This window comes from Lygodium microphyllum, chromosome 28, assembly GCF_053477565.2.
Source record: "Lygodium microphyllum isolate KBCC chromosome 28, Lygodium_microphyllum_v1.1.10, whole genome shotgun sequence".
NCBI lineage: Eukaryota > Viridiplantae > Streptophyta > Polypodiopsida > Schizaeales > Lygodiaceae > Lygodium > Lygodium microphyllum.
In genome coordinates, this window is record NC_141162.1 from 119,131,552 (window position 1) to 119,148,086 (window position 16,535).

Genomic DNA, 16,535 nt, shown 5'->3' on the forward strand with positions numbered 1-16,535 from the left:
CAGAATCAATGTGACAACTCCTAGCTTCCATGATGCAAGCATAATCCCTATCTCCCAAACCTATTGAGACATGGCTCTATAATATTGTAGCTTTCCTGCAGCCTTGGTGCCGAATGGGCATATACTTTCGTAAATATCAGCAAGAGTCTTTCCTATGAAAGATAGTGACCACTTTTCTCTTGCTGAAAATTTATTAATCAATCTTGGGAGTTGAGGGCTTCCTAGAGGGACTTCATAGTTTTCGGAAGAATTCCTTTGTGGAGCTTGCCATATATGTTGATACATAAAGGAGTCCATGTTTCTCCTTCCCCTTCTGCTGCGGCATCCACCGCTTGTACAAAACATGTACCGAGTGGGCAATAAATGAAGATGTTGATAATCTCCCCTTTTCTTGCTGTTGCTCCATCCATTGGATACAATGAAGCACCCATACTTCGCCCAACAGGCATGCACATGTTCAAGTAATTTGTTGATCCTCTCTCTCCTAATCAAGTTTCTTTGTGTGCATTTCGTGATATGTGACACTATACGATCTCTTGCATGGACGGATGGTAGCAATGAGTTCCTCTTCCATCGATCCACTTTGAGGATATGGGAAGAGAGATTGTACTCAATGATGATGCGTACAATCTTTATTTCAGCATGCATTTTTCTATCTTTGAGGAACGAACACACCACCCATTGCTTAGGCAAGAGTAGCTTACCTCTTTGGTATTGGTGTACCACTTGAATGACTTCTCCTTGATGGGATAGATGAGGTCACCCCAACAAAGGAAACACAAACAGATGGAGAGGGTTCTTCTTTCGTGTGTGAGACATCATGATCGGGAGACACTACATCCTCACCCGCCCTTGCATGCCTTTGCATTGTTTCAATGGCAGGGTCCATGCTTCATAGGTCAAGATATTGACATCTGCTCCTTTATCAATGACACCATTGACACTGTGCTCTCTTTTTGGGGTGAGTTTGACCCTAAGATAAGCAGGCGGTACTATGTCTTCATCTTTTGGGTCCTGGCTTATAAGTTCAAGCCTTTTGATACATGCCTTTGAGTCCCCAACTACACAATCAGATGTGGATTCTCTAGTGATGTCTTGGGTCATCTGTGCACTGCCGTTCAAGATGCATCTATCATCAGGATTGTCATGTCTAGTCATCCTCGTAGTTGTAGCTTAATGTTGTTGCATCATCCTCTTACAACCCTAAGGTTTAAGGGTCGTACTTTGTACTTGCATCTTACACTTTAGATTATTGCATTGGGTGTTGTGCTCTCACACTCAATAGTGTCTACTGTACTCTCAACTGAGCTTTGCTCTTCTTCCTCTCACATTTGGTATTAGAGTTGGCCCTCAGCTCTGCTCAGCCAATGGCCACCATCTCCAGTTAAGCTCCTCCGCTAGTTGAGCTCAGTCCGCTACCAATAGTTCCAGTTTGTCCGTCTACAGCAAGTCCACCACCATCAGCCGTGCTAGGTCTGTTATCAGCAGTGCCAGGACAGCCTCCAACATTGCCCACCCCAGGCAGTGCCTTTGTTGCACCTGCCTTCTGCTCCACCAGGCAGAGTCGCCACCTGGTCTGTAGCATGACACTCTAGGTGTCGCCAGTCAGCCGGCACCGTTCTCTGTCCACCCCAATGCTGGAAAATCTCCTCTTGCAGCTCCAATTGCTGCCAGTACCATACGCCCTAGTCTGACCTGACACCAGCATTGCGCTCGGCCACCAGCACTCATCAGCTGTGCCGCTGCCCTGTACCTGCACTGTGCCAGTCCGATTGTGCCAGCTGCTGCCCGCTTGTCCTGCCTGGTTTGTCCATCTGCTCTACCAGCTGAGCCGCCTGCTCAATCATCTTGGCCGCCAGCACCACCACCTGCTCCGCCAGGTCTTCCAGGTTTGCTCGCCAGATTTGGCTTGACATAACCTGCAGCAGCAAAGGTTTTAAGAAAAGGAAAATCTGTCAATTTTTTATTCAAATTTTATTTCTCTAGAAGGGGCTTTTTGCCCGAGCAAGCAATCTCAGTTTCAGCACGTGTCTGGGACACAACTACAGCAGAGATTTTGTGCATTTTGGGAAAAGAATTTCGGGTCTTTTATTTTTGTAGTGCTGCTGAGCACTTATTGCACCCTGGACAGCGTGCATTTAAGACAGTTTTGACAGAGTGTGACTAAATTTGCTAAATACAGAAAAGTACCTGCTGTAATTTCTGGAAATTCTAAGATTTCCAAGTTGTTCCAGGTTAAGGATTACTCTTTTGCTCTCTGATCAGCAACATTTATCATGGCAAATCAGGGAGGTGATGTATTTACAGACGTATCCAAGGTGGATAGGTTGGATGGCAACAACTATTCTCTGTGGTTGTTCATAATGAAGAATGTAACTCTACATTTCTCGGTTCTCTTCCCATCCGTGATCAATGCCCAATTGTACATAAGGTTTAGGTTATGCACTTTGGTCCATTGCCATCTCGGTTCATCCATGAGATATTGGAGTAGCTTGAGGTTAGCATCTGGGTGACCTGCTAGCTCCCTTGTTAGATACTCAAGAATCCCTTGGAGTTCAAGTCTGTTAAATAGGACATGAAAATGAGAGGGTATTTGTTACCTACTAGGATTTCTAGCCATCATATAGAGTGGCATTGATGGTAGGGTCTTACCCCTTGGAATACAATGGCCCTCTGGCAGAGCACCCCGCAGCACCCTCCAGCTCCTCCCACCTAGCAGGATGACAGACCTCCACCCCCACCACCCACGGAGGCGTCACGGGCCCCCCCACCAGAGATCCCACAGCCCCCACATCCACCCCCTCCTCAGGGATCCCCCCCCCCCCACACACACACTCGCCTCCTACCTCCGATCATCCCTCCATCCAGTGATTTGTCTCCTCCCCACCTTTCCCCCCGCCGATCAGTCCCCCTAATCCACACCCAGTACATGTGACCCCACCTCCACCCATCCCCCCCCCACACAACCACTAGCTTATTTGACCCAGCTGCCTGCCACACCTTCCCTAGACAGGTGTAGCTACTCTACTCCCATAGGAGTTCTTCCATAGAGGTCCATGGTCCTACTTGAGAGTTGCGGAGCGCGGAGAGTCTCCACTACCTTTGGAGGTGGGGATCTTCATGGTCCGCAAGTCAAGGAATGGCAAGGTCCATTTACTAGTACCATCGGATGGACCAAACTATGCCTTCTTCTTTCAGACCTCTCATTCAGGAGACTGGATGATGACACAGATAGAGAAGGAAGTGAAGGGGCAGCTTGCAAACCACATCTCCCAGTGGATGGGAGAAGGACTAGCACTCTTTTCCCAGCAGTGGCCGGGGTGCATGATGGACATTAACTGGTGGGCTGGAGCTGAGGTCCCACATTTGAGCATTATTTTTCAAGCCCCTCCATCACTCAACACCAGATTGGCCCCAAAGTCCAGCGCCCCTTTCGGTATATCTTTATCAATCAAAAGATGGAGAGTTACAAAAACGAAATGTTCCAAAGTACAAAACCTGTGAACAGTTGGCTTTCATCTTTTCTAAGCAAAATTCAGCTGCATAAGGATAGTACAGCATATCCAGAACAACATCCCAAGTAGGAAAACACTTTTTGTGAGCATAATTCCATAATTCAAGTTCAGAATCGCAACCTACAGAACTCTGTATTTATTGTTTCTACTGTCCAGCATATCCAAAACAACATCCCAAGTAGGAAAACGCTTTCTGTAAGCATAACTCAATAATTCAAGTGCAGAATTGCAATTTGCAGAACTTTGTATTTACTGTTTTTACTTGTTCTCAGCCTTATTGCATTCCAGATGTGTTCCATACTAGTTGGTCTACAAACCCTTTGACCCTAGCATTATTCCAGCAGTAAAACAGTCTCACAAACAGCACTAAATCAGAACTGAAAACCTTGTTCCCGTGTGGCATGGTCATCACTTTCTTTAGTTCCTGCATTGGAGAAGCAATCCGCTGCTCTTGATCCTGGATAGTGTAGCTCTTGCCTCAGCAGAAGTGCAAAGAAAACACAAAACTGTACATTCGATGGAATCAACACATCATGCACAGCATTTCCTTTGAGAATAGAGAGAGAGTTGACTAGAGGGAGCAAGCTCTACCTTCGTACATGAGTCATAGATGAAGAAGTACTCTCCATAGTTGATGTACTTGTAGCAATCTGCCCTTAGCCCCTGGAAACTTCACTCTCAGATCTGCCCCTCCTGCCTATTACGTTTTTAAAAAAACTGCTCTCTCTCTCTCTACAAAAAGAAATGGATGTTTTAAAAAAGGACATGCACACCTATGCAAGTGTGGTGGAAGGCACCCAAAAGAAAATGGAGAATGTTGAGAATACCGTCAAAGAAAATGCAGAATGGATAGATGTGGCAAAAAAGAACAAAGGAATGCATGGCAACAAAGTGGAAGTCATGAATGCCACCTTGGAAGAAGAGGCAAAAAGGCGGGTACGCGCACTCCACGTAAGAGTGGTTGGACTAGACGAGAAAAGCTCCCCAATTGAAGATGCTACAGCTCTTGCCACCAAAATTGGAGCTACAAATGTACCCATCATTGGGGCTTGGCGAGTCGGGAAGGCTGACACAAAAACAAAAGTCCTCATCTTGAAGTTTGGAGACCTGGAAAAGAAGAGAGCCTTCCTCTCTAAGAGGATCGCTCTCAAAGGAGAAAAGATCTACCTAGATGAAGACCTCACCCCAGCCCAGTTAGCCCACAGGAGGGAAAATATGCCACGTGTTCTAGAGGCACGGAAAGCAGGTAAATGGGCTGTATACAGAGATGGAAGAGTCATCATCACAGAGAAAAGGACGGCATGACGGTGCGCGGCCTATGAGACCCTGAAGTTCACACTGTGGAATTGCAATGGCTCCCTTAAGACAGATGTAGGTTATTTTGAGGATACTTTCAAAGGTATAGACATTGCTATGTATACTGAGACACATCAATGTAAAGACAGCCGTTTACCTGATGTATATGGATATAGATGGGAAAGTGTATATCGCCCTCAGCCTAGACGGCCTAGAGGGACGAGGGGATCAGGAGGTGTGGCAATTCTATTTAGAGAAGAGCTCCGAGATACAGTCCAAGTGGTACATAGAGATGTAGAGGCAAGATACATGTGGATCAAGTTACGTACAAGCAGAACTCGCGACATGTATATTGCCATATGCTATTTTTCCCCTGCATACTCTAAGTTTGCCCCTAAAGAGGCATCCCCGTATACACCACTATATGAGGACATAATGGGATACATGAGAATTGGGGATGTTCTACTAGCAGGAGACTTTAATGCACGCACAGGAAACAACCAATCTGCTTTCTTTGACACTAGTGATGAGATGTTCAGAGATATTGCATTAGATGAAGTGGGATTAGTTAGATCAGCCCAAGATAAAGAGATAACAGAATATGGAACACACCTACTGGCACTGGGAAGTGCACATGGTTTGGCCATCCTTAACGGGCCACCACAGTGGCCAAGATCTAATGGCTTCACATGTTGGAATAACAAGAAGGGGTCAAGCAGAGTGGACTATTTGATTAGATCACCCAACTTGCTACCTGACATAAAAAGTTTTGAAATCTCAGACAGACCAATTGGATTAGTAGCAGACCATGCTATTCTAGCTTTCACAATGCAATATGGGCATATACATGAAGCACAGTCACATATACCAAAATTACCACGCTATGATTTTGTGGAAGCGACCTCACACATATACAGCATTACTGTGCGAGATGCATTGAGGGAGCTAGACACACAGGCCTCTCTGGATGAGTTTACAGGACAGTTGGCCGAGATAATACACACTTCAGCAGCATACGCTTTCCCACACACTACACCGTCAGATAAACCTCCACGAGGTAATGCTCCACAGAATGGCTGGTATGATGATGAGTGCAGAGAGACACGAGCACGTTTTCAGCGAGAGCTGGCACTTGGTACATGCACCCATAAGCATGCTCGAACACTCTTCAGACGGTTGGTACGCAAAAAGAAGCAGGAATACCTGAGCAGACTAGAAACAGAAATGTATTCCATGTTCTTGGGGCAGGACAGCAAGAGAGCATGGAAAAAGATGCATGAGAGCCAGCCACCCCTACAAATTACTAGACCGGATGATTGGCATGGATATGCTTGCACACTCTATGATATCCCTAGCCAAGAGCCTATGCCACTCCTCTCAGCCTCAAGACCAGCAAATTGCAGATTTTTCACAGAAAAAAAAGTGAGGAATGCCATATGGAAGCTGAAAAATGGAAGAGCCCAAGACCATGAGGGTTTAGTGGCTGAACACTTCACGCATGCCTGTGATATTCTGGCACCAACGCTGGCTCACATCTTTAATAGGGCAGTTTGTGAGGGATTTCCAACCTGTTGGTCAGACCATATTATTGTGCCGCTCTTTAAGAGTGGAGACCCCGCGCTACCTAGTAACTACCGAACTATCATGATTGGACACATGCTGGCCAAGATATATGGCTCTATCGTGGAACAAGCGTTGAGTGAATGGGCCGAGATGCATGGCCTGAGGTCAAAAGGCCAGGCTGGCTTCAGGAGGGGATATACAACTCTAGACCATATCTTTACGTTGAGGGCAATCATTGAAGAAGGCAAGGCATTCAAGAAAAAGATCTATTGCTGTTTTGTGGACTTTCGCAAGGCCTTTGACACAGTGCCATGTGCTAGACTCATGAAAAGAATGCAGAACATTGATGTGCCCGTAGAGATACAGTGGAGTATCTATGCCCTATATGAGACAGTGACAGGCACAGTACGAACACCTGAGGGCATCTCAGATACAGTCAATAGCACCATTGGGGTGAAACAAGGCTGTCCACTTTCACCGACACTTTTTGGGCTGTATATAGATGAAATTTCAGAATATGTGGATAGGACGGGTGGGGTTGGAGCCAGACTAGCTGGAGTGCTGATACCATTACTGCTTTATGCCGATGATATTGTACTTATATCCGACTCACCTGAGGGACTAAATAGACACTTGGATGCATTATCAGCTTTTTACAGAGATAGAGATCTTAAGGTGAACCTTGGGAAAACTAAAGTTATGGTATTTAACACTTCAGCTGCTTGGGTGACAAGAGCTGAGCACCAGTTTACTTTTGACGGAGAGCCAATGGAGATGGTTAGGCAGTATGTTTATTTGGGGGTCACATTGAAGGGACCACAGTTCTCTTGGAGAGAGACATCAGAGGCTCGTTTGGCAAAAGCATATGCAGCCTTAGGGGCATTGGAGAGGCAATGTGCTCACATACAATTTCATGAGCCGCGCACCAAACTGTGGTTTTTTGACACCTTGGTTACACCCACACTCCTATATGGGGCAGCTATTTGGGGTCCGAGTCTGTTTCACACGAGGAGACAGCCTTTGGGAGACCAGGATGGACCAGAGAAGGAATACTATGATGGATGGGAGCATATGGAAAGACCACTGGTCATGATGATCTCACGCATGATACGAGCGAAGAGCTCGACCCCACATGAGATTATCAGAGCTGAGTTGGGGGCATCACCCATGGTGGCTGAGGCCTTGGTTCAGGCAGTGACTTTCATACATAGACTATGGGAGCTCCCCCAAGATAGATACCCATGGCTAGCCCTGGCCTCTTCTAGACAACTAGCAGCAGACGGTGACAGACACTGTTGGTATGCTCAGATGAGTACATGGATGTGTCTACATGGTTTGCAGATTGACAGACTACCCCCCTTTGACTATAGCCTGGATTGCCCTACACTTGACCTAAGCCGATCAGAGCTAAACCATGTGATCAGAGCAGACATACTGAAGTTAGATACGGAGAAGACCTGGATCCGACCCCCCTCGCCCCATGGCACGAGGATGGCACACTACCAGACCCACTTCCTCCAGGTATCTGAGGATGGTTTCATTACCCGACCCAATTACATGGATACACAGCTGCCTCATGGACTACACACAATTATTGGTCAGATCCGCACCTCATCCCACCACCTGAGGATTGAGACAGGCAGATGGGAGGGTATACAGACAGAAGAACGCATATGCCCACTATGCGACAGAGAGCCAGAGACAGAGGAACACTACATCTGCCGATGCACTGTATATTACGACATACGAGGTAGATACCACTGTCTGTTTCGAGAGGGTTTTGGACCCCTGAGACGGATCATGCAGTATGAGGATCAGAGATGCTTGGGATTTTTCCTCTTGGAGCTCCAGAGGCGCAGAGCAACAATTCTACGGAGTAGGAGGCCCCCACAGCTCGGCTCACATAGACAGAGAGCAGTCACTGACTTTTTCATGGATACACGACAGAGTATGGCAGATACCACTACTACTGCCACACAGCCTACAGGAGTACATCATCATTGGACCTCATCTTCTGTAGGTGTCCCTTTGGATAGAGCAGTGGCACTTAGCCGGTCTAGGCGCCCACGTCCACCCGGACGAAGGCCTAGACATCCACACCACAGACAAATTAAAGCCATCATTGAGCGCCACAGGAGACAGATGCCAAGACGCCTCAGCTATGCAGAGATACACCTCCCTAGAGAACAGACATATCATTGATGGAGAGTTTTCCTTTCTCTACTCTCACTTTCAGATCACTGACATGGTTCCCTTTTATGGGACACTATTTCATTTCCTTTTCAGTCTTATAGGCATGTTTTTCATCTTTTCTCTCGTTCTAGATGAGAAACACACCATCATTGTATGTACTGCTTTGGTCTCATAGGCCACATTGGCCTTTTAGAGACGTTAATATACTCTCTCTCTCTCTCTCTCTCTCTCTCTCTCTCTCTCTCTCTCTCTTTTGTAAAAGGTAATTGTATTAATTACGAAAAAAGTACAAGATTACTTGATTACAAGATACATGATGACACTAAGCCATCATGTGAAAAGGTTCCAGTACTAAGAGTTACAAAGTCAAGGCAAAGATGCAGAGGAAATTGCTATATGCCAGGGGCGTAAGTCCTCCCGAGAGAGTATGTCACAATGCTGGAGAAGATCTATCTACCAATACAAGAGACCCTTAAGCCTAGCAATATGCCGCTGAACATTATAGGCAGAATCAAAAAGAAAAGCATTCCGAATGGTCCAGTTATGCCAATAGCCCCAATGCCCTTTGAGCCCTCTCTTCTTTGCCCTTGTGACTCATCCAGTTCTTTCGATGTTATCTCATATGGCAGGTTTTACTCAGTTGGCTGGATTGCCGCTTCCTTCTGGTCAGCACTTCATTAGTCAATCCTTGGCTGATGACAGCTTTATGATTCTGCGTGCGGACAAGGATAACCTTCGCAAAGCATTGGATGTTTGGGCTCTCTTTGGTCAGGCTTCCCGTCTTCGCATCAATGCGTTGAAATCAGCCATTCTGTGCTCTCTCTCTCTGCTCTCTCTTTTTTTTTTCGTAAAAGGTAATTGTATTAATTACGAAGAAAGTACAAGATTACATGATTACACGAGTACAAGAGGCACGAGGGCCATAGGCCAATGTGTGGGAAATCCCCGGACTAGGGTACTAAAAAGTTACACCAATCATGGCAAGGACCCCGAGGCAATTGCCAAATGCCAGGAATACAAATCCTCCCGAGGGAGCAAGTCAGAGTGCCTGATGAGATCTAGCTGCCAATGCAAGAGCCCTTTAAGCCTTGCAATATGTCGCGGTACATTAGAAGCCGAATCAAAGAGAAAAGCATTTCGGGTGGTCCAAATGTGCCAGCATCCCCAGTATCTGAAAAAATGGAATAAGATCTTCATATGTAACGGTGGTGGTGTGGGATACTTCGGACGCACAAAAACCCAATCGAAGGGAGTCAGTGAAGACCCCACCACCGCGTGCCAGATTCGTGACAAGAGTGACCAGATATTCTTGGCGAGCGGGCAAGAAAGAAAACGATGTCGGGCCGATTCCGCCGAAGTGGTGCAGAAGAAGCAAGTGCCATTCGAGATTCGACGCTTGGAAAGGGCCGAGGCAAGAGGAAGACCACCAATCATTACCCGCCACAGAAAGACCTTGCATTTGAAAGGTGTCTTGTTCTGCCATCCCTCCATCAGCGTTGCCTGCCACCATGACAGTGATTTCCGCAGGCCCCAAACAGCATTAACTTTCACGCCCAACCATTGGTGATCTTTAATGAGAAGATGATACACCTGATTAGTAGAGGCCTTTTCCAGACTCAACCGGCCTGCAAGGTCCCAGTCCTGCCAAGGGCGATCCATAGCCAGGGCAGGAAAGGGTTGCCTACCCTGAAGTTCCGAGGAAAGCTTCCCCCATAAATCACGGTATCCACGCGGGATCCTGAAAAGTCTCCTAGCAGTCCGAAATGATGCAAGGACATTGCGAGTGGCAAGGGTAGCATCCGCAATCGAAGTCACACCCAAACGGGCCATGCGGTTAAATCTTGGTCTGAGCTGATGTTTATCTTCCCATGAAAGTAATGTGGATACTGCCAACAATTCCAGCTGAAAAGAATTTGTCTGCACGCGGTCCCCTACAGGATGCCAACGGGCCTTTTGGAGCACCACTTTCCAAGAGCCGACCAAATGCACTAACAAAGAGGAAGAGGGACTGGAGAAACGAGCGTCAGCATTAAGGACATGCCACCATGAGGCTCGAAGCCGTGTGTTACCCTGGCGGAGGCCGCTGTCCTCAAGAAAATAACGGGCTATGATGGTCCACGGGTGATGATCCACACACATGGCACGAAACAGAGACCAACGAAGAGCCAGCATATGAGTTTCTGCATCCAAAATAGCTCCACCACCCATGCGCTTAGGGGTACATGCATGCGACCATGAAATCCAGGAAATGCCTGCCTGCAGTGAATCTTTCTTCCATAGCATGAAACGAATGGGATGAGTAAGAGCCTTCAAAGTACTGGGCGTCCATGGCAGTAATGGCAGGAAATACGTCAGCATTGGTAGCATAATTGTCTGAGCCACTTTGAGGCGGACATGGAACGGCCAGGCTTGCGACTTCCAATACATAAACTTCACGGCCAGTTTGTGTGAAATCCACTCCAGCAGGGCCTTTGGCCGAACATCCACCCCCAATGGGTATCCAAGATGCCTGACAATCGCACCACGAGAAACCACCTGGCCCTGCCAGCCTAATGACTCTAAATCAGGCTCCGTGCAACTGAGAATGGCTGACTTGAAGGCATTGATGCGAAGACCAGAAGCTTGACCAAAGAGCGTCCAAACATCTAATGCCTTGCGAATGTTATCCCTGTCCGCCTGCAAAATCATAAAGGAGTCATCAGCCAAAGATTGGCTAATGAAGTGCTGCCCCAAAGGAAGAGATAACCCTGCCAGCTGGGCAGAAGCCGCCATGGAGGATAACATTGAAAGGACCGGGTGAGTCGCCAAGGCAAAGAAGAGAGGACTCAAAGGGCAGCCTTGTCTGAGCGAGCGTGCAAGGAGAAATGGCTCTGTGACCCCACCATTAAGCATAACTCTTGAAGAAGCCTCAGTACTAAGGGTGTAGATCAATCGGGACATGCGGATCCCAAAGCCCATAGCAGACATAAGCTCTGCAAGGAAAGACCAGTCCACACAGTCAAACGCCTTTTCCAGGTCCAGTTGAATCAAGACCACTTGCTGATTGGAGTGCCTCGCATAATCAATAGCCATTTGCACATTCAAGATATTGTGCAAAATGTTGCGTCCCTTAATGAAACCATATTGGAGGGGGTGCACAAGAGCTGGAAGGTGCTTGTGAAGCCGATTTGCCAGCACTTTGGAAAAGATTTTATACATCACGCCCATCAACGAAATTGGTCTCCAGTGTTGCAGCTTTGACGGCGAAGGGACCTTGGGGATCAGTTTGATGAGGCCTTCTTTCCATGAAGAAGGCATGACCCCTGTTTCCCAAACCTGCTGGAACATGACCACTAAAGGCTTTACCAACTGCGTGGCTGAGTGCTCAAAAAATTCATTAGTGAGACCATCCCAACCAGGACTTTTATCCTTAGGCAGGTGCAACAACACATCCATAACCTCCTCTTCGCAAATATCCGCCTCCAAAGAGGCATGCATATCAAACGGAACCTGCTGGTGGACCAGCTGATAGAAGACCGAGCGGGCATGCGTAACCTAGCTAGACGGCAAGGATGAAGAACCAAAAAGATCCATAAAATAATTTCTGCACATATTGATAATGGTCTGCGGATCAGTGACCATGCGACCTTCCGAGTCCTGAAGTCGAGTCATATTTTCGCGAGCCGGAGAAGCATGCAAAGCGCGAAAGAATTTATGAGACTGGCAGGCATTATCTTGCAATGTGTCAGTCAAGTTATGCAGCTTGGCCTGCTGATAAGATTTCAAGCTAAAGACTTGAATAAGATGGGCCAAACGCCGCTCCAGAGACAGCAGAAAATCATCATCTGGGGAATCCGGGAGCAAGGAACGGACCAAGGCCAATAAGTCCTCTGCTGCAAGTCGATGGCGGCGACAAAGAGAGGCAGTGTGAATCCCATACTGCCGAGCAACCCGCTGCACATTAGAGAGCAGGCGTGCAAACGAAGCCAAGCCCTCAGAGGCGAAGTCCAATAAGAACCTCTCAATCAGTTGCTGCATATAATCCTGAAAAATTGGATGCTTCAAATAAGAGGAGTTGAAGCGTAAAGGGAGCTTATCCAGGAACTGCATAAAAGGTGCAACAGATTGTGCCCGCATCTCAAGCTGGAGGGGAAAATGATCCGACAACGCATATTGCTGCAAGACCTTCATCTCCAGCATCTCGGGAAGAAAATCATCCCCCTGCATGATATACATTCTGTCCAATCGCGACCAAGTGGTTGCATATTGCGCAGAATGAAAAGTAAAACCTGAAACAGAAGGGTGAAGCCACGACCAAAGATCTTGCTTAAGTATGTGCAAAGCAAAGGAGTTCCACACCCGGCTTTCTGGCGTATCCATTACCGAATGCCCTGAGGTGGACTGCGAAGAGTCAACACACATATTGAAATCTCCCATCAAAAACCCTCTGCGGCCAAGTGCCATGGAGCCCTGCAAAGTCAACCATAGATCCCGTCGGGATGTGGGATCATTGGGAGCATAAAGTCCCAGCAGCCATAAAATCTCGCCTTCAAATAGGACTTCGATTACCAGAAAGCGGCCGTGCACATCATTTTTAACAAGAACAGGCTGGTATTTCTCATGAACAATCATCAGCACGCCCGAATAATGCTTAGCATGTGTCCCTGCATAAAACAGACGAAATCCACGACAATCCACAACCTTTCCTGCCTCACCATGACTTTTGTGCTCCACTGCACATAATACATCCCACTGATTTTCATGCAAGACAGACCACATGGTATGCTGCTTATGGCGAGAGCAAATGCCTCGCACGTTCCACGTGGCAATCTTCATATATTTTCAAACAAAGGAAGTCAGGAACGAGGCGCCTGTTGCCTCGATTGCATCTTTTCCGCAAGGGCATCCAGGACACCCTCATCCAGAAAATCAGCCAATACTGCAAATGAATTCGGGCGACCTGCTTTAGAGGTAGAAGGGAAATCCACTACCTTGGGAGCAGGGCGGGGATAACGCCTATCCCAAGGAGTAATCACATTGCCTTTCGCATCAAACGCCAGCTTAGCAGGTGGGCCCTTGGGGCCCTCAGAATAGACTTTCCTTGAAGACGGATTGCGGGGGGCTGACGGGGCCATGGTACGCACAACCTGCTGTGGGGTGACCATGTCTTTCCTGCGCGTATACGTGCGCACGGAATCCGGGGAAACATGAGGCCCAGGATCTGCCAGGCCTGCGTCCAACTTTTTACCTTTTTTTTGTCGTGCCTCAATCCAATCAGAGCTAGGAGAATCCAAAGCTCGGACCTGTTGTTTACCTTTTTCCATGACAGTAGGGGGCTGAAGGGTCTCCTGTGTCTGGGCATCAAGCACCATGTCATCCTTGGGCTGCACAACCTGCGCCTCCTCAGAAGACAGTTGCCGTTCCGGGCATTCAGCTACAAAATGCCATAATTTACCACATGAAAAGCAGTGTCCGGCAAAATTGCCCCATTTCAGGCGAAAATGCAAGGGATGCATGCCAGCGCAATTGAGGCGAAGCCACGCAGGCCTTTTCCTGGCCGTATCCCATAACATGCATAGACGGTTTCGGTTCATAGCCCTGAGGCTGGGGGGAACCAGCACTGTGCCCACAACCGCCATCGCGTCTTTCAACAATGGCCAATATACCGCTGGACAATTTTCCACTTCCACCCACACCGGGCATTCGCGTTGAAGCAGACGCTGGAAGTCAGCCATAGGGCGCCATGGTACCACATGGACCAAGCGGCGGTCAAAGAATAGTGGCAACTTGGACAGTAGCTCAGCTCGATGCAATTCGGATTTCAACAGCACCTCATAAAAGCCGCGAGGTCCAAGGAAGATCTCCTCAACATACTCCCCTTGCAATAAGTGGTGCATCCACTGGCGAATATGTGAGAGCACTGGGATCCTGCCGGTGAAAAAAAGTATAACTGCACGGTCATAGAACACCGAGAAGGATCGCAAGACTGATTTTGGGTCCACTGTCGCTTCCAGCACATCATCCGCAGCCGCAGCAGAGAAAGTTTCATTATTATGCTGGACATAATCGCCAAGCAGAGTATTGGCAAAGTCCAGCAAATGCTCCCAGTCTATTTCCTGCGAATCCACAGGTTCGGAGGCAACCTGCGCATAGGAACGGTCCTGAGGACCCATTGGCTCGTCTGAAGTGTGCTTAGAGCGTTTGCCTGCCGGCGGCAGTTCAGAACCCGGAGGCGGCTCCTCCGTGCATGGCACCATATCCTCCAGCTCCTCGGTATCGGAATCAGGGCCAAGGGCCGCCACCGTCCGGTCGAGAAACTCCATATCCAGGCCAGCCATACCGCTGTCTTCTTTCGCTCGCTCCCTCACTGTAGCAGCAGGATGCACTGTCTACAGTCTCTGCTCTTCAATAATCTGCTGCCTCCTCGGCACAGATCTGTCCTTGTAAAATGGCTATCTGCCTGTCCCTAAACTGTCGTGTCCCGGGCTGTGCAGGGACGTATTCTGCAAGCACAAACCAGGCGACGACTGCGACGAGGCCTGCAGGTCAAGCGGCCGGCAGCAGGGCGGGACGCTCGCGCGGCCAGTTCCCTCTCTCTCTCTCTCTCTCTCTCTCTCTCTCTCTCTCTCTTTGAAGGTCCCGCAAACCTGCCAAACCAAGAAACCGCCAGGCTGCAGGAACAGAACTGCAACAGGGCGCCTGTGCAGAACCAGACGGGCACGAGCAGGTGAACCCTTGATCAAGGGTGCGTCTGAAAGCAGTAAGCGGCCGCAGCGCTGCTTAGCCAGCGATTATCTGAAGGCGCAGATCCAGGCGACTGTCAGGCGACTGTCAGGCGAGCAACGGTACGTATCCGTCAGTAGGCGTAGCAGGCGGAAGGTCCAGGCGACGGCGGGACAGAGACGTCAGGGCTCACGACCTCCATGCAGGTCCGCGGGAAGATCGCCCAAGCGCACAGGGGTTCGTTGTTAGGTCACGGGGGAGGGGGATCCGCCATCGCGTCGTTCCATCGCTTCTCTGTTGCAAGTACTCTGCTCTCTCTCTCTCTCTCTCTCTCTCTTTGTCTCTGCTCTCTCTCTCTCTCTCTTTTTTTTTTTTTTTTTTCCGTAAAAGGTAATTATATTAATTACGAAAAAAATACAAGATTACTGGATTACAAGATACATGATGACACAAAGCCATCATGTGAAGAGGTTTTCTCTTTCTCTCTCTCTCTCTTTTTTCTGATTACAAGATACACGAGGGCCCTAGGCCAACGTGTGGGGAAGCCCCGTAGTAATGCACTGAAAAAGTTACACCAATCATGGCAACGACCCAGAGGCAATTGCCATATGCCACGGATGCAAATCCTCTCGAGGGAGCAGGTCGGAGTGTCGGACGATATCCAGCTGCCAATGCAAGAGCCCTTTAAGCCTGGCAATATGTCGGGGAACATTAGAGGCCGAATCAAAGAGAAAAGCATTGCGCGTGGTCCAAATGTGCCAGCATCCCCAATATCTGAAAAAGTGAAATAAGATCTTCTCATGCAACTGTGGCGGTGCGGAAAACTTCGGGCGCACAAAAACCCAATCGAAAGGAGTTAGCGAGGAGCCCACCACCGCGCGCCAAATGTGCGACAAGAGTGACCAGATATTCTTGGCGAGCGGGCAAGAGAGAAAACGATGTCGGGCCGATTCCGCCGGTGTGGTACAGAAGAAACAATTGCCATTCGAGATGCGACGCTTGGCAAGGGCCGAGGCCAGAGGAAGACCACCAATCATAACCCGCCAAAGAAAAACCTTGCATTTGAAAGGTGTCTTATTTTGCCAGCCCTCCATCAGCGTTTTGTGCCACCATGACAGCGATTTCCGCAGTCCCCAAACAGTGTTAGCTTTCTCTCCCAGCCATTGGTGATCTTGAACAAGAAGATGATACACCTGATTAGTGGAGGCCTTTTCCAGACTCAGGCGACCTGCAAGATCCCAGTCCTGCCAAGGGCGATCCACCGTC

General features: G+C 48.4%; 1 protein-coding gene across 4 annotated transcripts in view; it reads left to right on the forward strand.

Moving 5' to 3' along the window:
- Window positions 1–16,535, forward strand: part of LOC148011913 (uncharacterized) — a 292,709-nt gene that overhangs the window by 157,873 nt on the left and 118,301 nt on the right. The gene's annotated exons all lie outside the window — the stretch shown is intronic.